We start from the raw sequence: 23,399 nt of genomic DNA, 5'->3' as shown, positions 1-23,399 counted from the left end.
ACCACTGACAGCTCTCCCCTGCTCTTCTCTAGAGGGGAATTCCTATGGGGCAAACAGAAAAAGCCTGGTACAATTTCTATTAAACGGTGTTTTCTCCACCTAGAAGGAGAAAAATAATATCCAAATCGTCCATCTTTCATTTTCAACTCAGTCAGTGACTCGTGGATTCCCCACTGTAGCAGGGCCCTCCAGAGGCCATTTCCATTCCCGCCCTCAGAGAGGGAGAGCCTTTAGACTTGCTTCTCTCACTAGTAAGTTGGCTCTTCCCTGTCAGGGAGGGGAGTCTGTCATTGATAAGTTCATCATTCTCATCGTTCGCTTGGAAAAAGGCCCCGCAAAGTGCTCCTCAGCATTTGGCAAATCCAGATGATAGCATCTGTCAGATGTGCCCACACATTTGTTGCTTCTCTACAATGGAAGAACCCCGGTGATTACTGGCTGCTGACTAAAACTTGACAAGCTAGTTTATTCCAGCAGGTTCCTGGTAAACAGCACTGCAGCTGAAAAGGCTTATCCTGTTTATGTTAGCGTGAAATAGTCTGGGTTAGGGCTCCCAGAGCAGGGCAGAGGCTGAGCTCCCTGAATGTCAGCTGTTTGAAGGCTTTGTGTTTAGACAAATGGTGTTTAGGTAAGAAAGCCGCTGTTGATGTGATCTTTTCTATCCACTTCGGGCATCTGACGTAGATGGACACTGTTCTGTTTCAGTACGTGTCAGACCTTCTCCAAGAGGCGAACCATTAGGACTCTAGGCACCAGGCATTCATGAAAATTGTGAGCCCACAGGGCACTTCTTGGTGATCCTGGGCAGGGCAAATCATATCTCCAAGGCAGGTTGTCGCACCAACACTTGTCTCTTAAATTATGGCTGGTCTGGAATATTGATTCGGTCTTAAAATACCAACAGATATTTTTCATTTTATTGGATACTGAACATGTATACCTTACACACTCATTTCCCACGGTGCTTTTTCTGAAAGAAATATATTTTGCATAAAATGTAGAGGTTTGTGGCTCTCAAACTGTGTCTAAATCAAACATGTAAAAGTTCGGAATTCTCCAAAGTAAAAATGAAAATTTTCTGTCTTTGATTTGTAAGAAACTGAGAGATAGATTGTCCAAGACAAAACAACTCATGAATTTTAAAGTAGTCTAGTTCATATTGACCTGAATATTATAAAACATACAAATGAAGTTCATCTTCCTTTTGCTACAACATTCCTAATGCAAATGGAATTTCCAAATTAGACTGTAATTTTAAAATATTTAAGAATGGACTCTATACTGCTTTTGATATGAGAATATGACTCAGCAATATCATTATAAAATTTAGCAGACATGGAAAAATGGTCATAAACACTGCTCTCCTACAGACTTAAAATTCCAATGCATTTGTTTACAAATTGAACAAACAATCCTAAAATTTGTGTGGAACCACAAAAGTCCAAATACCCAAAGCAATCTTGGGAAAGAAAAACAAAGCAAGAGGCATCATGAGTTCTGATTTCAAACTATATTACAAAGCTATAGTAATCAAAACAGTATGGTATTGGCATAAAAACAGACATACAGATCAATGAAACAGGATAGAGAGAACAGAAATAAACCCATGCACATATGGTCAATAAATTTACAGTAAAGAACCCAAGAATACACAATGGGGAAAGGACAGTCTCTTCAACAAATGGTGCTGAGAAAACTGGACAGCCACATGCAGATGGATAAAACTGGACCACTGCCTTACACCATATACAAAAATTAACTCAAAATGGATTAAAGACTTGCATGTAAGACCTAAAACCAAAAACTCCTAGAAAAGAACATAGACATAAGCTCCTTGACATGAATGTTGGCAATGGTCTTTGGATTTGACAAAAGCAAAAATAAACAAGTGGTACGATATCAAACTATAAAGCTTCTGCACAGCAAAGGAAACCATCAACAAAATGAACAGGCAACCTATTGAATGGGAGAAAATACTTGCAAATAATATATTTGATAAATATACAAAGAACTCATAAACTCAATAGCAAAAATTCAAGCAATCCAATTTAAAAAATGGACAAAAGATATGAATAGATATTTTTCCAAAGATGACATACAGATAGACAACAAGTACATGAAAATATGCTCAGTATCACTAATTATCAGGGAAATGCAAATCAAAACCACAATGAGATATCACCTCATACCTATTAGAATGGCTATCATTAAAAAGACAAGAAATAACAAGTGTTGGCAAGAAAATGGAACCCTTGTGCACTGTTGGTGGGAATGTAAATTGGTGCAGCTACCATGGAAAACAGTATGGAGGTTTCTCAAAAAATTAAAAATATAACTACCATATCATCCAGCAATTCCACCTCTGGGCATTTACCTGAAAACACTAATTCAAAAAGATCTATGCATCCCCATGTTCATAGCAGCATGATTCACAATAATCAAGACATGGAAATAACCTAAATGTCCATCGATGGATAAACAGATAAAGAAGATATTTTATATATATGTATGTATATATATATATATATATATATGAATATTATTCCATCATAAAAAAGAATGAAATCCTGACATTTGTGACAACATGGACGGACCTTGAAGGCATTATGCTAAGTTAAATAAGTCAGGTAGAAAAAGACAAATATCATATGATCTCTAATACGTGGAACCTTAAAAAAAAATGGAGCTCATGGAAATAGAGAACAGATTGGTGGTTGCCTGAGGTGAGAGGTTGGGGGTGAACAAAATGGGTGAAGGATGTCAAAAGGTACAAGTTGCCAGTTATAAAATGAATAAATCACGAGGATGTAATATACAGCATGTTGACTATAGTTAATGATACTGTATTACACATTTGAAAGTAGCTAGGAGAGTGGATCTTGAAAATTCACATCACAAGAAAAAACTTATAACTATGTATGGCAATGGATGTTAACTGGACTTTTGTGGTGATCATTTTGCAAATATACAAATATTGAATCATTACATTGTACACCTGAAATTAATATAATGTTATGTTGGGACTTCCCTGGTGGTCCAGTGGTAAAGAATCTGCCTTCCAATGCAGGGTTTTATCCCTGGTGTGGGACCTAACATTCCACGTGCTGCAGGGCAACTAAGCCCACACGCCACAACTACTGAGCTCGTGTGCCTCAACTAGAGAGTCTGCGTGCTGCAACTACAGAGCCCACGTGCCCTGGAGCCCACGCGCCACAACTAGAGAGAAGCCTGAGCACTGCAATGAAAGATCCCATGTGCCACAACTAAGACCCAAGGCAGCTAAGCAAATAAATAAAATAAATAAATAAAATATTTAAAATTTCTTAAAATATATATAATGTCAATTATACTTCAAAAAAATACTTCTCTCAGTATAAAATGCAAAATAAAATTTTGCTTAATCTTAATATAGTTTATTTCTTATTCTTAAAATTTTCATTGGGCTTCCCTGGTGGCGCAGTGGTTGAGAGTCCGCCTGCCGATGCAGGGGACACGGGTTCGTGCCCCGGTCTGGGAGGATCCCACATGCCACGGAGCGGCTGGGCCCGTGGGCCATGGCCGCTGAGCCTGCGCGTCCGGAGCCTGTGCTCCGCAACGGGAAAGGCCACAACAGTGAGAGGCCCGTGAACCGCAAAAAAAAAAAAAAATTTTCATTTATCTAATTTTGTCCCATTATAAAAATTTTTAACTAAAATTTGATTATTTCTTGCAGGAATTTATTCATATTGATTCCATATTTGCTGTCTACTATAATTCACATGCAAATTTTATTTAATAAGTTCTTTTGGTGCTTTTACAGTTCACTATAATTTGAAAAGTATCCTTTAGTCAAATGAGTTCAGAAACCCCATCTCAATATGAGCCGTACAGTCTCTTGTTGATAGAACAGGCAGCCTCAGTATTTACAGTTATTTGTTAACGTCAGGCATTGTAAAGGGTCATCCTGGTGGCAAGATGTTGGGAGTACCCACATCTATCTGAGGACTTTTCTGTTGAAAGCAACTAGTAGCTATGTGACACCAGATACCAAGAATCCTAAAAATGGAAGGTAAGTTGAAACCCTAACAGAAACTTTTTTTAATGGAGGAGGAAGATCATATTACCATGTTGCTTTTCAATATTTCATGACAGGTCAGTGGTTTACAATAGGCTATGAAGTGTTCTGATGATGTTGGGTGGTAGGTTGGAGAGTACACTTGAGAAAAGTGTACTTTTGGAAAAGTGTTTGGAAAAGTGTTATAATTTGGAAAGGAGATTCTCCTGTATAAACTTTGGTCAAATTTGAATCCTTTGAGCTGGTCCTATTCCCAGAAGGCCAGTACCTCTTGTGAACCCCCATAGATCATCCTATGAGATTCTGAGCTGTACAAATCACCCTCTTCAGTATTTTCAGAGGGGTATACATGGGCATGTGTGTACATGATGCTCACATATGAGGGAAGTCGTAGTACAGTAGCATCAACTTATGATTTCCGACATCCACTTTATAAGGAAGGGGAGCCAGATGAGGAAACTGAGACCCCATGAGTCTAAGAAAGATGGTTACCGAACGCGGATCACCAAATCCCAGAAGGTCCACAGAGGCCACCTGGATGGGGTGAGGGGGATCAGAGGAAAGGATGAGGGGGCAGCATTCCTAGGAGGAAGCCACCCCCACTTCCACCAGAGCAGCACCATGCCCCCATGCTTTACATACAGGCCTCCCCCTAAAATTTCACTTTGAGGAAAGGTTTCAGCTTCCAGAATTTGAAAACCACTAGACTAACTCTAGGTTCCTTTCCCGCTTAAACATCCTGAGATCCCATTAGAGCTGGTTCATTATTCATTTGATGATTTAGCTGGCTAATCCCCCCCCAAATTGGGGTCCCAGATGTAATCCAGGCACAGCACTAAGAAATAAAAACCAATAAGACACAGCCTCTGTTCTCAAGAAATTTATGGTCCAACGGGATCCAACAACATATAAACAAAAAAAACTTCTGTCCAGTACTCTAGTAAAAGGACTTATAAGTTGAAGGAAGCAAAAGGAAGGAAGTCTTTCCCTGCGAGGAGGAAAAGGAGGAGATTCAGGAAAGGTCTTCAGGTGGGGCTAGGTTGTTATAAACAACAAGAAGGAATTCTAGCTAGCTCAAGCAGAAATGGGATGTAGTGCATCTTGGAGCTAGGAAGAGTTTGAGAGTAGCTCACCAGATGGAGATCAGAACTGCAGGAAGCGGGGCCTGGGGATGAGACCCAGGGACTCAGAAACATGGCTTCCAGGCTTCACTCACTGAAAAGCAGGCCCTCTGTACTACAGAAAAAATATACAGTCATCCCTCTGTTACCCACGGGGGATTGGTTCCAGGACTCCCGCGGGTATCAAAATGCTCAGATGCTCAAGTCCCTGACAGTCAGCCCTCCCTCTGTCTCTGTGGATGCAGAACCTCAGATACAGAGAGTCTACTGTATATGGGTGCCTGCAGTCCCAGCTTAGCGGCCAGAGGGGAGAAAGCACCACCCCCCTCTGCTTAGTGCTTCTCTATCAATTACAAGGAAGGATCCCTCTTGCCTCCAAGATATGTGCCGCTGTGCCGGGGGGAATGCAGTACAATGACTGGTCATGTCAGGGTCATGAGTACCTTGCCCATCCCCCCACCCATGATCAAAGGGGTTAAAACCAAGACAAAGGGAGATGGGAAAGCCTCTGAGCAGAACAGTCAGCACTGCAGGAGGCTTAAAACAATCCAGGCAAAGGAATCCACCTGTGTGAAGGATGGCTGTCCCACCCTCCTACCAGCCCTCTTTCTATCACACCTATTATACCATCCAGGTCACCTAGAGCCATTTCTGTGAGTGACGCTTCCAAAGGAGGGAACCGCAGGCCCAGACATCATTAGCCATTAGTTTTCTAAGACTACCATAACAAAGTACCACAAACTGGGTGGCTTTATTATTTTTTTAAGGTTGTTTTTATTTTTATTTTTTATTTATTTATTTTTAAATTTTTATTTATTTATTTTTTGGCTGGGTTGGGCCTTTGTTGCTGTGCGCTGGCTTTCTCTAGTGGTGAGCAAGGGCTACTCTTTGTTGCAGTGCGTGGGCTTCTCATTGCAGTGGCTTCTCTTGTTGCGGAGCACGGGCTCTAAGCGTGTGGGCTCAGTAGTTGTGGCTCGCGGGCTCTAGAGCACAGGCTCAGCAGTTATGGCTCGCTGGCTTAGTTGCTCCGTGACATGTGGGATCTTCCCGGACCAGGGCTGAACCTGTGGCCCCTGCATTGGCAGGCGGATTCTTAACCACTGCGTCACCAGGGAAACCCTGGGTGACTTTAAACAACAGAAATTTGTGGTCTCACAGTTCTGGAGGCTAGAAGTCCAAGGTGTTAGAAGGGCCATGCTCCCTCTGAAACCTCTGGGGGAATCCTAGCTTCTGGTGGTTTGCCAGCAATCTTTGGCACTCCTTGGCTTGTAGATGCATCACTCCAACCCTCCGTCTTCACAAGGCATCCTCCCTGTGTATCTGTGTCTTCACATGGCCGTCTTCTTGTAAGGACACCAGTCATTGGATTAGGAGCCCAGCCTACTCCAGTATGACCTCATCTGAACTAATTCCACCTGCAAGGACCCTATAATCAGATATGGTCACATTCTGAGTTATTGGGGGTCAAGACTTCAACATATCTTTTGCGGTGGGACAGAATTCAAACCATAACCACCATCTACCTAACCAGACACCGGACTTTAGGGCAAAAACTCTGAAAGGAAAACCTCAAGCCTTTCCTATTTTGGGTGCACCCAAAAACATCTCTTGCCATAAGGTCAAAGACAGTAGACTGAGATATAATCTAACCAGGGAAACAGAGTTCAGTCCTTATAAGAGTGAAAAATGTTAAAAATACATACTGCAAAAAGCTCATATTAACGTGAAACTCCAAGTTAGAATTCATGGTCTGTGTCTGCAAAGTCCACAGATTTGACTGCCCCATAAAATCAGTATTCTGCAATTTTCCTCATTATACAAGACCATACAGTAATTTATGGAAATATAAAATTGGAAACTCAGTCCTTAAACCATATGTTTTAATAAGTAGCAGCTAATCAGCCATCATGTTTGCATGTCTGCTATTTTGGGACTGTTTCAACCTCTCCCAAGGACTGTAAATGTCCTTATTTGCAGCAAACTGCACCCAAAGTAGTAGCAAAATATAAGCCACAGCTCTGCAATTATGCTACTGTGAGAATGTGCTCTCAACAGGTGAGAAAGTGAACCCAGGCAAGGATTAGGAAAGAAACCTAGAAATGAAGTTAGCACTTGGGAGAGACCAGATGAGGGACTGCAGCCTCTGAGTAGACATCACTTAGCTCTAAGGCAAAGATTTTAGCTTCGTCTAAATATTGAGCTACATGATGAGATCAGCTGTCTCCTAGCCTGGGACGACCCTTGTTACAACCTTGGCTGAAAGGTCGGCTTTACTTACTTCTTACTCAGAGAGAGAAAGAAGCACGGGAAGGGTGAGGAAAGCGGAGGAGGGCAAGGTGCTTCTCCTTGTTTGTAAGAGCTCTGAGTGAATCAACTGACCTTTTATTTTTCTGAAATGAGGAACAGTGAACTATCAAGTGACTTTTGCTGCCCTGACAAATGATAAATGCTTATTAAGCAAAGAAGGTCTAGTCACCCAAAGTAGTGTAATTTGGAAGCTTTCACCCTGTGCACTCCCAGGGGTCATAGCACCCTAAATTCCACCAGTTAGCATTTGGGGGAAAGAGCTGCACCTTTTCCTGGGGTCCTGCTTTAAAATGCAAAAGTTCAGGACTTCCCTGGTAGTGCAGTGGTTAAGAATACACCTGCCAATGCAGGCGACACGGGTTCAAGCCCTGGTCTGGGAAGATCCCACATGCCACAGAGCAACTAAGTCCGTGCGCCACAACTACTGAGCCTGCGCTCTAGAGCCCGCGAGCCACAACTTCTGAGCCCTTGTGCCACAACTACTGAAGCCCACACGCCTAGAGCCCGTGCTCCACAACAAAGAGAAGCCACCGCAATGAGAAGCCCACGTACGGCGACAAAGAGTAGCCCCTGCTCGCCACAACTAGAGAAAGCCCGCGTGCAGCAATGAAGACCCAATGCAGCCAAAATTAAATAAATAAATAAATGTATTTTTTTTTTAATGCAAAAGTTCAGGCTTCAAGACACAACTCAAGCACAATCTCCCCGAAGTAACTATTTGGAATTCCACTCCAAGCCCCCACCCCTCAACGCACTGGCTAAGTTGGGCTAAACAGCCCCTTCTTGTTCCCACAGCCCCTGGTAAGAGAGGGTGACACACATCCTCTTTACACTTTTCCACTGTGACTTTCTACTGTCCCCTTTCACTGTCACAATTTGGATGAAGAAATACACAGTCAACTTACTCATTCTTGTTCCCTGCCTGCCCTGCCACAGTGCCCTGGCATCTCCCATTAGAATGAAAAGACAGAGTGTGTTGCATTTCCTTCTTTACTGCCAGTTGCTAGAGATACCTGGTACTTTAAGAAATGCCAAAACACAAAAACAACAACAACAACAACTCTGAATTTATTCAGTCTGTGAGTATTATATACACAGGCTCCATATGGGTCATAGCACTGAGCTAGTTGGGGAGAGAGACTAAGGAGGATAAGTTATAGTCTCCACCTTCAAGAGATGTATTGATATAATCTAGTTAAAGAATGAAGTAGGGCTTCCCTGGTGGCGCAGTGGTTAAGAATCCACCTGCCATTGCAGGGGACGTGGGTTCGAGCCCTGGTCCGGGAAGATCCCACATGCCGCGGAGCAACTAAGCCTGTGCACCACAAATACTGAGCCTGAGCTCTAGAGCCTTCGAGCCACAGATACTGATGCCCGCGTGCCTAGAGCCCGTGCTCTGCAACAAGAGAAGCCACCGCAATGAGAAGCCCGCGCACAACAACGAAGACCCAACGCAGCCATAAATAAATAAATAATTTTTTTTAAAAAAAAGAATGACGTAAACTAGGGATTCTCAACGGGTGGTCCCCAAACCAGCAGCATCTGATGGAACCTCTGAGATATGCAAATTCTCAGGCTCCAGCCCAGACCCACTAAACAAAAAATTGGGGGGAAGGAGGGATGGGTTGTGTCATAACAGGCTCTCCTTGTTAGTACCTCTGATGGCTCAGGGGATAGCTGGGCAAAAGGTAGAATCTAGACCCTGCCAAAAGGTGGCTCCACTGAACTGTCCAGTGCTTGGTGTTGGTATCTATCCTGCAAGCTGCAATCTAGAAATAAGTGTAAACTGCAAATAAACCTGCTCGCATCTGCAGTGGAACTACAAGTCATTTGGGTGCCCACAGAGTCTCAAGTCCTGCGATTAAATCAACAGGATCCTGGGTTGCACCTCCAGGCACCTAGCAGAAGCAAAAGAAAACTGGAGAAAGATATCATTCTAGGCCTCAAATTGTTTTTACGAATAATGTTTTCAAATACAGTGTCCAGCAATACAATCAAATATAACCAGGCCTCAAGAATGCAGGACCAAGAGACAACTAATGAGAACATACTGTACAGCTCAGGGAACTCTACTCAATGCTCTGCGATGATCTAAATGGAAAGGAAATCCAAAAAAAGTGGGGATATATGTATATGTATAGCTGATTCATTTTGCTGTACCCTAGAAACTAACACAGCATTGTAAAGCAACTATACTCCAATAACAATTCATTTTTTTTAAATGCAGGACAATATGAACAACTAGCACAAAATGACAACAGAAATGAACACATGGGTAGTCCAGATGATGAAATTGCCAGACACAGACTCTAAAACTACTATGATTAACGTGCTCAAAGGGAGAAACACATAACTAAACAGTTTCAGCAAGGAATTGGAAAAGAGAAAAAATGACATTGCAGATTTAAAAAGGAAACAAGTTGAAATTCAGGAACTTAAAAATACAATAACCAAAATTAAAAACAATATACTGGTTTACCAGCAGATTAGAGGAAGCTGAATAAAGAATGAGTGGACTGGAAGATATGTCAGAAGAAAACAGAATTAAACAAAAATAGTAAAAGGAATGGTATACAGAAAGGAGTGGAGAAAAGACAAAAAATCACAATGAGAAGATCAAGCCTATGTTTAGTTGGAGACCCAGAAAAAGGGGAGAGAGAAAGGGCCAGAAGCAATAGGCTGTCCCATTCTGTCAGGTGAAGTGAATCTCTCTCATGGGCTCTTGGAACTGACCCTATGATCAACCACTAAGTGACAGACACTGTGCCCGGGAAGGGGATGGGGTGGGATAGAGAGGAACCAATCGCATTTATCCATTTCAAATAAATACTTTTTCAACCAATACAATTTAAATATTTCAATTATTTAAATAATTCCCTCATGCTTACTTTAAATAACAAATTCAACACCAGTGGTTGGTTATCACATTACCCAAAAAGGAAACACTCTAGTTTGGAAGAAAAGTTCTGAAGGGGTTGATGTGAACGTGGGTTAGCAGCTGAATGAGTACATCTAAGGCTGTGCCTGAGGGAAAAGACAGAAGAGGGGCCATCAGCGCAGTCTGACACCCAGGACTCAGGGCTGGACCCCAGTCAGGGTCTCTGTGTAGAAGCTGAAGATACTGCTTTCAGGAAAGGCACAGCAGGCTGCTCTGTACACATGGATGGCGGATAGCTCAGAGTTGGCGATACAGCAGGCCCCAGCTCATCAAGGAACACAACTTGGCATTTCCTCAGGCAGGACTTCAAAGAATGGGGCAGTCAGTCAGCAACTCGGAAACAGCAAACAAAGAGCTCAGGGTACAGCCCTCTTCAGCAGGGGTGGAGGCCATGGTGAAGCAAGTGCCCTCCTGCATTTGCAGGGGACACACAACCCTGGAAATTGTGAATTAGTACCATTCACGTGGCTCCTTTATAACTCGAGAGCAGGTGAGGCGAGCAATGCACACGTGAGGTCCTTAGGAATCACCACGGAAAAAGGAGATCCCCAAGAATTAGCTTGCTGTGGTTTATCTACTCTGGTGTATTTACTCTGTTAGGTGTACAGAGAGCCAAAGATCGATTGTTCATCTGATCAACTTTCCTTCCAAGGACTGAATGGAACATTTCAATACAGAAATACTGTACAGCCTTTATTTTGTGCTCACGTCAAAACACTTCCTGTGAAAAGGCAACTGGTAAACAAAACAGAAGCCAGTGGAGAAAAAGGATTCACAATGTAAACAGAAATTTCTCACCCAGATTTTTGGTTGTATTTTAGGGAAAATCTAATGCAAACATGAGGCCAAGTTCTAATGGAATACAGTAAGATGGTCATGTTAGAGTGTTTCTGTTATAGATTTCAGCTTCAGGCTGATGACTTGATAAGAATGACTCAGTTGTTTAAAACATCTCACTAATATGTTCCACCTTCAGAACACGTCAAAACCTCAAATGTCACCAGAAATAAGATGATCTATGTTAATTAAAAGAAATAGTGTTCTTAGTCTAAGGGAAAATTTGGGATCACTAGGGAAAATGTACACAGATTAAATGAGTGCTTGCTGTTTTTTAGTTTTGACAAAACAGTTTATTTTAGATCTAAACATCCCCCTGTTGTACTGTGAGCCTAAAAATTGATGTATATTTTAACTGGAAAGAGAAACTAACCAGAAATAAAGAAGATAAACACATTGGCTCAGCAGATTCTCAGTTTCCAAGCAAAACTCCAGGCAAACTGTAAAAAAAGGCAGAAAAAGCAAAGGCCTGAAATGTTGCAGTTCCAGTGCACCTAAATGAGTATGTGTGAGAAAAGGAATGTCTTGCTGTCTAGTGAGGACAACACAAGGCATGTGGCTCTGCCCTTATTCCCAGCTCGGCTCCTTTCCCAGGGACACTAACAGCCTCCAACATAAGGAGATGGTTGCCAGTTGGGACTGATCACACTGGGCTCATACTTTAATAGTAAGAGCGATGTTCCAGTCTGAGAACCCACTGCATCTTCACAGAAACTCCATGAGGTACCACCGTATTACCCGAATTCTATCTACAGATGAGGACACCAAAGCACAGAGTGGGCTCTCTGTCACGGTCACTCGGTGGTCAGCCCGGGACGGCAGGCTGCCAGCCAAGTCCTCCAACAGTGCTTCCCAAAGCGTGGTCCACACACCTGTCCCAGGTAGAGGACTGTTTGCTATGGTTCCATTTCAGATAGCAACTGAATGTAAGTCTTCTGAAAATTTGATAGAAATGTGCCACAGAGTAATATTATTATTGTTAAAATCAAATCATTTTTTAAATGGGGCGTGTACTGGGTTGTTTTTTTTAATAAATTTATTTATTTATTCATTTATTTATTTTTGGCTGTGTTGGGTCCTCATTGCTGCGCACGGGCTTTCTCTAGTTGCGGCGAGTGGGGGCTACTCTTCGTTGCGGTGCATGGGCTTCTCATTGCGGTGGCTTCTCTTGTTGCAGAGCACAGGCTCTAGGCTTGCAGGCTCAGTAGTTGTGGCGCATGGGCTTAGTTGCTCCTCAGCATGTGGGATCTTCCCGGACCAGGGAAGATCGAACCCATGTTCCCTGCATTGGCAGGTGGATTCTTAACCACTGCGCCACAAGGGAAGCCCAGTACTGGGTTTTTTTTTGGTTTTTTTTTTTTTTTTTTTTTTTTTTTTTTTTTTTTTTTTCCTGCAGGTCAATGTATCACCCAGCCATCTTTTTTTTTTTTTTTTTTTTTGTGGTATGCCGGCCTTCCTCTGCTGTGGCCTCTCCCGTTGTGGAGCACAGGCTCCGGACGCGCAGGCTCAGCGGCCATGGCTCACGTGCCCAGCCGCTCCGCGGCATGTGGGATCCTCCCAGACCGGGGCGCGAACCCGGTTCCCCTGCATCGGCAGGAGGACTCCCAACCACTGCGCCACCAGGGAAGCCCCACTGGGTTTTTAATATCACTTTTCGCAAAGGTAAAAATTCCTTGTTACACAAGTATCAGTCTGTGATGGATTGGGAAAGATAAATATCATATGATATCATTTATATGTGGAACCTGAAAAAAGGCTACAGATGAACTTATCTACAAAACAGAAATAGAGTTACAGATGTAGAAAATGAACTTATGGTTACTGGGGGGTAAGGGGGGGAGGGATAAATTGGAAGATTGGGATTGACACATACACACTATATATAAAATACATAACTAATAAGAACCTACTGTATAGCACAGGGAACTCCACTCAATACTCTGTAATGCCCTATGTGGGAAAAGAATCTAAAAAAGAGTGGATGTATGTATATGTATAACAGATTCACTTTGCTGTGCACCTAAAACTAACACAACATTGTAAATCAATTATACCCTGAAAAACATTTTTTAAAAATAAAGATAAATATCTATTTGCTTTAAAAAAAAAAAAAAAAAAAAGCAGGTTCTTCACCACATAGAGTGTGAGGAAGACTGGTCCCAAAGCTCAGAGACCCTTCAAGTTCAGTGCTGATCAGCAGGACCCTGGCTTCCCATCTGTCTCCAGCAGGGATCACTGTTAGTGGCAGAGCTCATGTCCTGTGAAGGGGCCACCTGCCCACTGAGAATGACCACAGAGAAGACATGGTAGCCACGGATGTTGGGGGTGCATGGGTGCAAGGCTGACCATCTCCTAAGTTCTCTTTGGTGATCCCAGAACTCTCCTGCTGCAGTAGGTATGTAATTTTAGGAAGAAATAGTGTCTCTGTCCTGCAGAGATCCGTAAAAATGTTAGTGCTATAACTGACCCTAAACAAGGTCGTCTAATGCCTCTCCTTTCCCTTGGGGAATGAAACTATGAGGGGACAGGGCAGCATGTTTCTCAGGAACAATAGCAGTCGCTGTGGCACCTGCAAGCCCATTTCCTTGGTTCCTCTGATCCCAAAATGCCTCTCCCAATAAATATGATGTTTGTGTTCCCTCCTCCTTGTAAAACAGGACACAAATGCACCAACCTCTCTCCTCAGTCTAGAAAGAAAGAAAGGAGCGTGGAAAAGGACCCTCAACATCTAAAGCAAGAAAGGATTAACTGGAAGCCCCAGATGGATAGATGAAAGCCCCACTGCCCCACAGGGGAGGGATGAGGAGGACAGTGCAGGACACACTGGGGTCAGCGTTCCTCAGATTCACGGGTTGGTTTTCTTGGAAAGCCTATCCCAAATAAACCAAGATGGAGCTTTTGTATCTCCAAAGCCATAAAACCTAACATTTACAGAGAAAGTAAACAACTGAAATGGGTAAGGCTTCAGCTGAGGTACTTTGGACCACAGGGTACATATTTTGGAAGATGAGACACATGCGTGTGAAGGGAGCTTTGGAGAGGAGGCAGCCGAGGCCAAGCATATAATGACGTGGGTTGTTATTGTTCATGGAAAGTGAAAGAGAAATCCCAGAGAGGTCATTCACCATGGACAAACTAAAATCCAAACTAGTCTGTTGCTACCTTTAAGACATGCAGCCTGGGGCTTCCCTGGTGGCGCAGTGGTTGAGAGTCCGCCTGCCGATACAAGGGACGCGGATTCGTGCCCCGGTCCGGGAAGATCCCACATGGCACGGAGCGGCTAGGCCCGTGAGCCATGGCCGCTGAGCCTGCGCATCCGGAGCCTGTGCTCCGCAATGGGAGAAGCCACAGCAGTGAGAGGCCCGCGTAACGCAAAAAAAAAAAAAAAAAAAGAAAGAAAGAAAAAGAGATGCAGCCTGAAAGGAAAAATCCCAACCCAACTGCTCAGTAGAATTCGTGATAGAAATAATGGCAATGTTAACATTAAGGTTTTATGGGGTTTTCTAATTTACAAAGTCACATTATCTCATTTGATCCTAATCTTCATCCCGAGCCATAACCAGGAGTGTTTTTATAATCCCCTTTGGAATGTAATAATGAGCAAAGATGAAGAAACTCAAGACACCTTGCCAAGATCACACTGAAGAGTCAGTGGCAGAGTAGCTTCTGGCACTAGAACTTCAGATTCTCTCTCCAGAGCTCTTCATGCATCAGCTACTTGATTCAATGTCACTCATTTCTCGGTTCATGTGTCCTAGGGGGTTTCATTTTGTCAGCTACTTACCAGGTCAGTGAGACTTAGAAAGTAAAATAATGACATTAATATAACCTAACCAAGTGTCTATTACTATACGAATTGGAACAGTGGTTTGTGTGTGTGTGTGTGTGTGTGTGTGTGTTTGGCATAGTCAGTATAATCTTCCTAGCCGTTTTTTAACTGGATCTGAACTGCAAATGGACTCATAAAGACCTTTACGTCAACACATTTTTACTAAGTTTTTGATGAATAAACGAATGAGTGAATGAATGAATGTCAGTTAGAAGGAATACTTGCTATGTTCTAGCCTGGATGTTCACATCCCGGGGAGCTGACCAGAATCACCTGTAGTGGGTTGAGTTCCCCTTCTCCCTCACCCCCACCACCCAAATACACATGCCAGGGGCCCAGCCCCAGAGACTATCATTCTGTGGGAGAGGACAAGGGCCTGGCGATCTACATGCTTCAAGTCAGGTTCAGAGGTATGCTTCTGATTAAGAGCCACTATCTAGGCCAACGCCTTCATTTTACAAATGAGGAAATAGAGGTTACATGACCTGTCAACATCACACAGCTCATGGGGGTGCAACACCATAGCCCACCCCTCCAGTTTATGCTGGAACCACCATTAGAAGCACTTACAAGAAAACATCACATGGTACCAAGGCCTCTGTGAGTCCCAGATGAAGACCTCCACTCTCTTGCCAAAAACAACTACGTCTGGCCACTTGAACAACCAGAATGCAGCACACCCCTTTTTTTCCTCCAGTTTGGATGAACTATGGAAAGTTCTAGTTAAGAAGATATCTTGGGTAATAATTCCCAGACTTAGCAGAGGAAACAGACTTAGGTGATTCAGCACAAAATATCTAGCCAAACGCAATTTAGCCTTTGACTAAACAGAATGTCCCTCAGGGCAGTGCAGCGCCTCCTGCTTGCCTCTGTGAACACACAGTGGACTTGGTCTCCTGGAGTCCTGTCACCTGTGAGGAGGGCTTAGCAGACACTGTATTAACTGAGACACCCACGGGTGGAGACCAGCTCCTCATCCCTCAAGATGCAGAAAATGTACTAGTCAAGCTGATTCTTTCCAGAAGAGGTGATGTGCCCTTGAGGATCAACTCTAGGAGGTTTTGGGAAAGGAACCAGGAGTTTCCTGAAAGGAAACAATTGAGTGTAGTGTGTGAATGTGCTTCATGGGAAGGTATGCGGATATTGGGGTGATAAATGTTGAAAAGATTGAAACTGTCAGTCAGATGAGAGCAGCTCTGACATCAGGGCTGTCCTTTACAGAAGACAGTTAACAAACACATCACATTTTTCAAGAAAACGATTTTTGTGGGTTTTTTTGGCCTTACTGATTTTGTGCAGCCCGTCCTCTGAACGGTGATTTGCTGCCCCCTAGTGTTCATTTTCTTTTATTAAAAGTTTCACAAATCATTAGTCTTTTTTCCTTTCCCTCCCAGTCTCTCCAAAGAAAATCATCCCTTGACTGTCAGTGCAATAGCCAAATCAAATGATGACAAAGTTAACTTAAAGACAAGAGCCTTCTTATCACACACATGACAGTTGCTCAGCACAGAAACATGCTCTGTCTGCCTCTCCTCCTCTAGTCACTCACCAACCTGAGCCATCACAGATGGGAAGGAATCCAAGGACCCACACGACAAAGCCAGAGCTACAAAGTCCCAGCATGTCACTCTGACTAGATCTCTTTAAGGAGAGTGTAATTCTCTCCATGAGGGAAGGCATCAGCCCCCCCAGTGGTTCCCAAACCAAGCTGGGCATCTCAGGAACAGTGTTTAAAATACTGAGTCCTGCAAGGAATTAATCTCCAAAATATACAAACAGATCATGCAGCTCTATGTCAAATAAATCAACCCAATCAAACAGTGGACAGATCTAAATAGACATTTCTCCAAAGAAGACATACAGATGGCCAAAAAGCACATGAAAAGATGCTCAACACCACTAATTATCAGAGAAATGCAAATCAAAACTGCAATGAGGTGTCACCTCACACGGGTCAGAATGGCCATCATCAAAAGGTCAATAAACAGGGCTTCCCTGGTGGCGCAGTGGTTGAGAGTCCGCCTGCCAATGCAGGGGACGTGGGTTCGTGCCCCGGTCCGGGAGGATCCCACATGCCGCGGAGCAGCTGGGCCCGTGAGCCATGGCCACTGAGCCTGCATGTCCGGAGCCTGTGCTCCGCAACGGGAGAGGCCACAACAGTGAGAGGCCCGCGTAGAGAAAAAAAAAAAAAAAAAAAGTCAATAAACAGTAAATGTTAAAGACGGTGTGGAGAAAAGGGAACTGTCCTACACTGTTGGTGAAAATGTAAATTGGTATAGCCACTACGGAGAACAGTATGGAGGTTTCTTAAAAAACTAAAAAGAGTTACCATATGATCCAGCAATACCACTCCTGGGCATATGTCTGGAGAAAAACACAATTCGAAAAGATACATGCACCCCAATGTTCACTGCAGCACTATTGACAATAGCCAAGACATGGAAGAAGTCTAAATGTCCATCGACAGATGAATGGATAAAGAAGATGTGGTACATACATACAATGGAATATTGCTCAGCCATAAAAAAGAATGAAATCATGCCATTTGCAGCGTCATAGATGGACCTAGAGATTATCATACTAAGTGAAGTAAGTCAGACAGGGAAAGACAAATTATCATATGATATCACTCATATGTGGAATCTAATTTTTAAAAATGATACAAATGAACTTATTTACAAAACAGAAACAGACTTTACAGATAACGAAAACAAACTTATGGTTACCAAAGGGGAGATGTTGTGGGGGAAGGATAAATCAGGAGCTTGGGATTAACATACACACACTACTGTATAAAAGATAGATAACCAACAAGAACCTACTGTATAGCACAGGGAACTCTACTCAATATTCTGTAATAACCTATATGAGAAAAGACTCTGAAAAAGGATGAATATATGTATACGTATAACTGAATCACTTTGCCGTATACCTGAAACTAACAGAACATTGTATATCAATATACTCCAATAAAATTTTTAAAAATAAAAGGAAAATAAAATAAAGTACCGAGTCCTGGGGCTTGGCCACAGATCTTGAGTAAGTAGGGCTGGGACAGCTGTATTTTTTAAAACTCCCAACTATCAATAACTCTACTACACTTTCTGGTTTGAGAAACCCTGAACCACTACATGAGCAAGAACTGATGTGTACAGAACAGGCCTAAGAGAGGGGATATAAAAATCTCAGTCAAGTTTTGATGGCAGAGAAGGGTAAGGAAGCCTACTGGAGTTTGGGACTTTGTCTGGGGCCAAGAAGGGGCCACAGAGGGTAACACTTGGATTTGGGAGATGGCACCAGGTGAAAGGAATGCCCTTCTGGGAGGGGTGGAGGGCTCTGAAGAAAGATGACTCATGCTGTTTTTCTGCCCCAAGCTGGTCCAGGCCCCAAGGCGCACACCCCTCACAGTTTGCTGTTCCGTCTTCTCCTCCACAGCTTGGCATCACCAAGTCCTGTCAGTTCTTCCTCATCGATCCCTCTGAAATGTGACTCTTCTGTGTCTACAGTTGCCCCTTTAATTCTGGTATCAAGGCAGGAGCTAAGGTCAAAAGAGGAGCTTATTCTAAAGCTTTTCCCTTACAAAGCCATTTACTTAAAGATATTCTGCTGGTTCTGAGTATTTCAAAAGATACTTTCTACAGACTTACACTGGACTCCTCTTTCAATAAACCTTCACAAAGTGATGACATAAAGACACCTGGTTTACTATGGCCAACCGAGCACCCATGTTACCTCCTCAACCCTTCTGCAACTTTGCTAAAGTAATAGGAAAGGCATATGAGAGGTATAAACTGGCAGGGACAGTTACAGGGGAGGACATGACAGCAGATGTCCTCCTGGAGGGAAGAAAGTAAAGAAACACAAGAAAACGTCCAAGAACTGAAAAGATCACCTCACTGACCAGGAGAATTAAGTGAAAGAGATTCACACAAAGTAATATCTCAGAAAATTCCACAGGCCTAAAGATAAATAAAGCTTCTGGAAAGAATTAAAGCAGGTCGCATCCTGAGGATCATAAATCAGAATGCCATCAAACTTCTCAGTTACAACGAGAGAGACTGGAAGGCAATGGAGAAATTCTGCAGGAAAAAGATTACCAACCTTGAAATACATATCCCACCAAAGTATATATCAAGAATTAAAACATGTTCAGACTTGTAAGGAACTCAAAATAGTAACCACGCACACTCTCTTGAGAAGTTCCCGGAAGATGTGCTCCAGCAAATGAGGGAATAAACCAAGAAAAGGAAAACGTGTGGTAGAAGAGAAACTGAGGCCTATTAACAATTTTTAGTGTTGATTTGAGCAAAAACCTATTCAAATTGGGCAGTGCCAAACCAGAAGTGGTTAGGAGCTCTCTGCCAACAGGAGTCAGGAGAAGACTTACACAGAGAAGGTGCAGAAGCAAAGCAAGATTATTGATTGGCTATAGCTGAAAGCCTGGTCAGCTGTTTGTGATGAGTTGTCCTTAGGTTTCAATTTCTTAACCTTGAGGCATTTACAGGCTTAGGTTTTGGTTTGTTCACGTAGGCTCCAAGGCGTTAGAGCTCCTCCGTCTGGTGGACTCCTTGATACTTAAGTTAACACATGGGACCCAGACACGAGGAGATTCCACCTGGTAGGGGGAGAAGGCAAGTTGGAGGGTGAGAGCTCTGTACAGGCTCAGAGCGCAGGCAGTTCCGCTTAGAGCAAGAAGACAGAGAGTGGAAAAAGATATGCAGTACATTTGGTAATTTGAAAAATGTCATTGGCATTTGACAAATCTGATGATATGCATGGAAAAATCAGTGACAAGGGCATGAAAAAAAGCTAAGCCAATGAAAAAGTGAAGCAATGAACTCCAGGAAAACCAAATATTTTATAAAAAAGGAAAAAAATTACTCCAGTATTTAGCTCAGCAGTAAGAATACTGTCCATCAAAACAATGTGATTATTATGCTTATATCAGGAGGTGGGGGAAGGGAGTAGGATGGGGAGTACAAGAGCAAACTTTCATCTGCCATGTTATCAAGCCAGTAGCTAAATTCTCAGGCTGATAAGTGGAGACATAGGACTTAGTATGTGGCCTCTGAGAGACACAGATAGGAAGACTTTTCTTTGAATTCCTATTGGAAGCTTTTGAATTTTGAACTATGTGAATGTATTGCCTTTCTGGAATTGTTATATTTGTTAAAAGACTCATCACATGGAATCTCTCTGGCAGGATATTCAATGAACTAATTACAGTGGTTGCCACTAGTGAAGGGATTTGTACTTTTTTCTTTTTGGAGGGGATCTGTACTTTTTAAATCTGTACTTTGTTACTGTATTATTAAAAAGATACAGATTTTTCCCCAAGGCAAAAGAAATAAGAGTAGAAAATGATGGCCTCTGGGGAGTAGGACGGGAGAGAATGAAGGGGTAGAAAGGGTAGGGATATTTTATATCATTTTGTGTTTTTATATACAAAAAGGTTTTTATATTAATTTCTGGTATTATATTTTAAACAGTGTACATGTTATTCTACATGTAAATTTAAATTAATTTTTAAAAATAAAAACTAGGGCATTGTTTCTTGAACACCAAGTTTAAACACTGTATATTCTGCACCTTTAGGCAGGCAAAGGTGATTCTGAGCCTCTCTTCCTGTAGCCAGGGTGTTTCTAAATCATGGAAAGCTCTTTGGGCCCCTCTGCTGGTAAGAGATACACTTGTAAGAGAGTATTAAAGTCTTAGCTAAGAACCTCAGGTAAGCTAACAAATTCATTAACGGAGTGGTTTAATTTCCATTAAAAATCCCATTAAGCTTTCTGAGTATGTTCCACATTCACTGGTGATGTCATAAAAGGAAAAGTTTCATACTTTCCTGTGAATTTCAAAAATCTTATTTCCCCTCAGCCAATATTTTCACATACTCGAATAAAATCTTGTTTTTTGATACTCAGAGATGCTTTCCTCTTGTGCTAGAACAGTAAAGAGAACAGCAAATTGTAAACTTGTGAATTTTTCAACCTTGTCAGGTAAGTTCCAGATGCCAAGTGGACAGAAACAAGCTGTCTGAAGACTTGTTAGTCTTTGCTTTTTGAGGCAACTTTCTCCATCTCCTGCCTCAGGTGGTATGGCTCCCTGGAGAGAGCCCAGACAGGTGAAAATCTACCTAGTCTCACCCACATATCCGTAGGACATAGAGAGTTAAAGAATACGTTTACAGAATACCTTTACCTCTTTATTTCTGAGTACCTAAGTAATACATGCTTGCTTTAAAAGTTAGACAATATTTTTTTCAATTGGCAAGATTCTTTTAAAGGAAATTCCAGATCTATTTTAAAACTTGTTTTTTAATTTTATACCCTATGGATCCATCAATTTCACTATTTGGTGACTCTCCTATAGAAACAGGAACACATGTACAAGGCCACAAGAGTGGCCACTGTGACACTGTAATAGCTAAAAAATGGGAACAATCTAACTGCCCATCAGCAGGAGAATAGCTAAACAGATGGTTGATTATTTATGCTATGGCATCTTATTCAGCAATTTAGAAGAAGAAGATAGTTTACATGTACTAACATGGATATATTTTTTTTCAACACTGTGGAATTAAAAAGTGTATTGTAGCGCACCGCGATGAAGAGTAGCCCCCGCTCACCGCAACTAGAGAAAGCCCTCGCACAGAAACGAAGACCCAACACACCCCAAAATAAATAAATAAATAAATTTTAAAAGTGTATTGTAGAAAGATCCACACAGCATGGTATCATGTATTTTTTAATACTATAAATTCTCTCCATGTACATATATAACCATGTAAATACACAGAAAATATCAGGAAGGCCACATACGAAACACATAACAAGGGAATGGGAAGGGACGAGGGCCAGGATTCAAAAGGGGCAACTTACAAAATATGGATTCATTAATTACTTGAGTAATTAAAAAGTAATGCAAAGATAATCATCTCTCCATCCTCATCCAATCCCACCTTCCCAGAAACCTTAAGAGTCCTTCCATAACTTTCTCTATTTTCATGCAAAGATATACAAATATACATGCACATACAATGTTTTCTTTTTTTAATTTTCTCAAATAGGATCAGACTATACATAATATTCTACAGTCTTCTTTTTTCACTTAGTAATATTTCAAAGACACCTTTTCAGGTAATATATAGATATATTTCATTCTTTCTTAATAGTTTCATTATAATCCATAATATGAATGCATCATAATTTATTCAAAATTCCCTTATTTATGAACATTTCCGTTTTTTCTAGTGATTTCTTGCTACCATATCGCCTGAGTATATGACATATACACATGTATCATTTAAATATAATATGGCAGCAAAAATACAGATGTATATATAGAAATATAAACTCATATGAAATAGAAAAAGAAAAAACCAGAACTATTTATCTCTGCACCCTGGCACTCACGCACCCACCAGCAATACACGAGGGTTCCCATTTCCCCCACACATGCTCACCAGTTTAGATGTTATCAATCTACTACCAAATACAAGATTTGGAAGAGCATCTAAGCAAGATCATCTACTACAACCTCCTTGCTTTACAAGTGCAGAAGCTAAGACCTAAAGACATTAAATTATTTACCCAAATCACACAGCACCGGGCTTCCCTGGTGGCGCAGTGGTTGAGAGTCCGCCTGCCGATGCGGGGGACACGGGTTCGTGCCCCGGTCCGGGAAGATCCCACATGCCGCGGAGCGGCTGGGCCCGTAAGCCATGGCCGCTGAGCCTGCGCGTCCGGAGCCTGTGCTCCGCAATGGGAGAGGCCACAGCAGTGAGAGGCCCGCGTACCGAAAAAAAAAAAATCACACAGCACCTAAATAAATGAACTGGAAACTAGATCCCAAGTCACTTGCCTGGCATCCACATCCCCTTCACCTAGTAACAGCTCCCTGATCTGGCAGAGGGTGGTGGGCAGAATATTACTCACCCCGCCGCCACCAAAGATATTCATGTTCTAATACCCAAAACCGTGAATGTGTTACCTCACATGGCAAAGGGACTTTTCTGGTGTGATTAAGTTAAGGATTTTGAGATGGGGAGATGATCCTGGATTTATCTGGGCTGCAGTGATACGATTGCTGGCTTTAAAGATAGAAAAGGTCCATGAGCCAAGGAATGCATGTGGCCTCTAGAAGCTGGAAAAGGCAAGAAATGGATTCTCCCCTAGAACCTCTGGAAGGAATGCAGCCCTGCTGATACCCTGATTTTAGCTCAGTGAAACCCATTTCATAATTCTGACCTCCAGAACTGTAAGATAATAAAGTGGTGCTGTTTTAAGCCACTTCGTTTAGGCTAATTTGTTA

The sequence above is a fragment of the Physeter macrocephalus genome, chromosome 8 (assembly GCF_002837175.3).
Source record: "Physeter macrocephalus isolate SW-GA chromosome 8, ASM283717v5, whole genome shotgun sequence".
NCBI classification, from domain to species: domain Eukaryota; kingdom Metazoa; phylum Chordata; class Mammalia; order Artiodactyla; family Physeteridae; genus Physeter; species Physeter macrocephalus.
Note: the sequence above shows the minus strand (reverse complement) of the source record.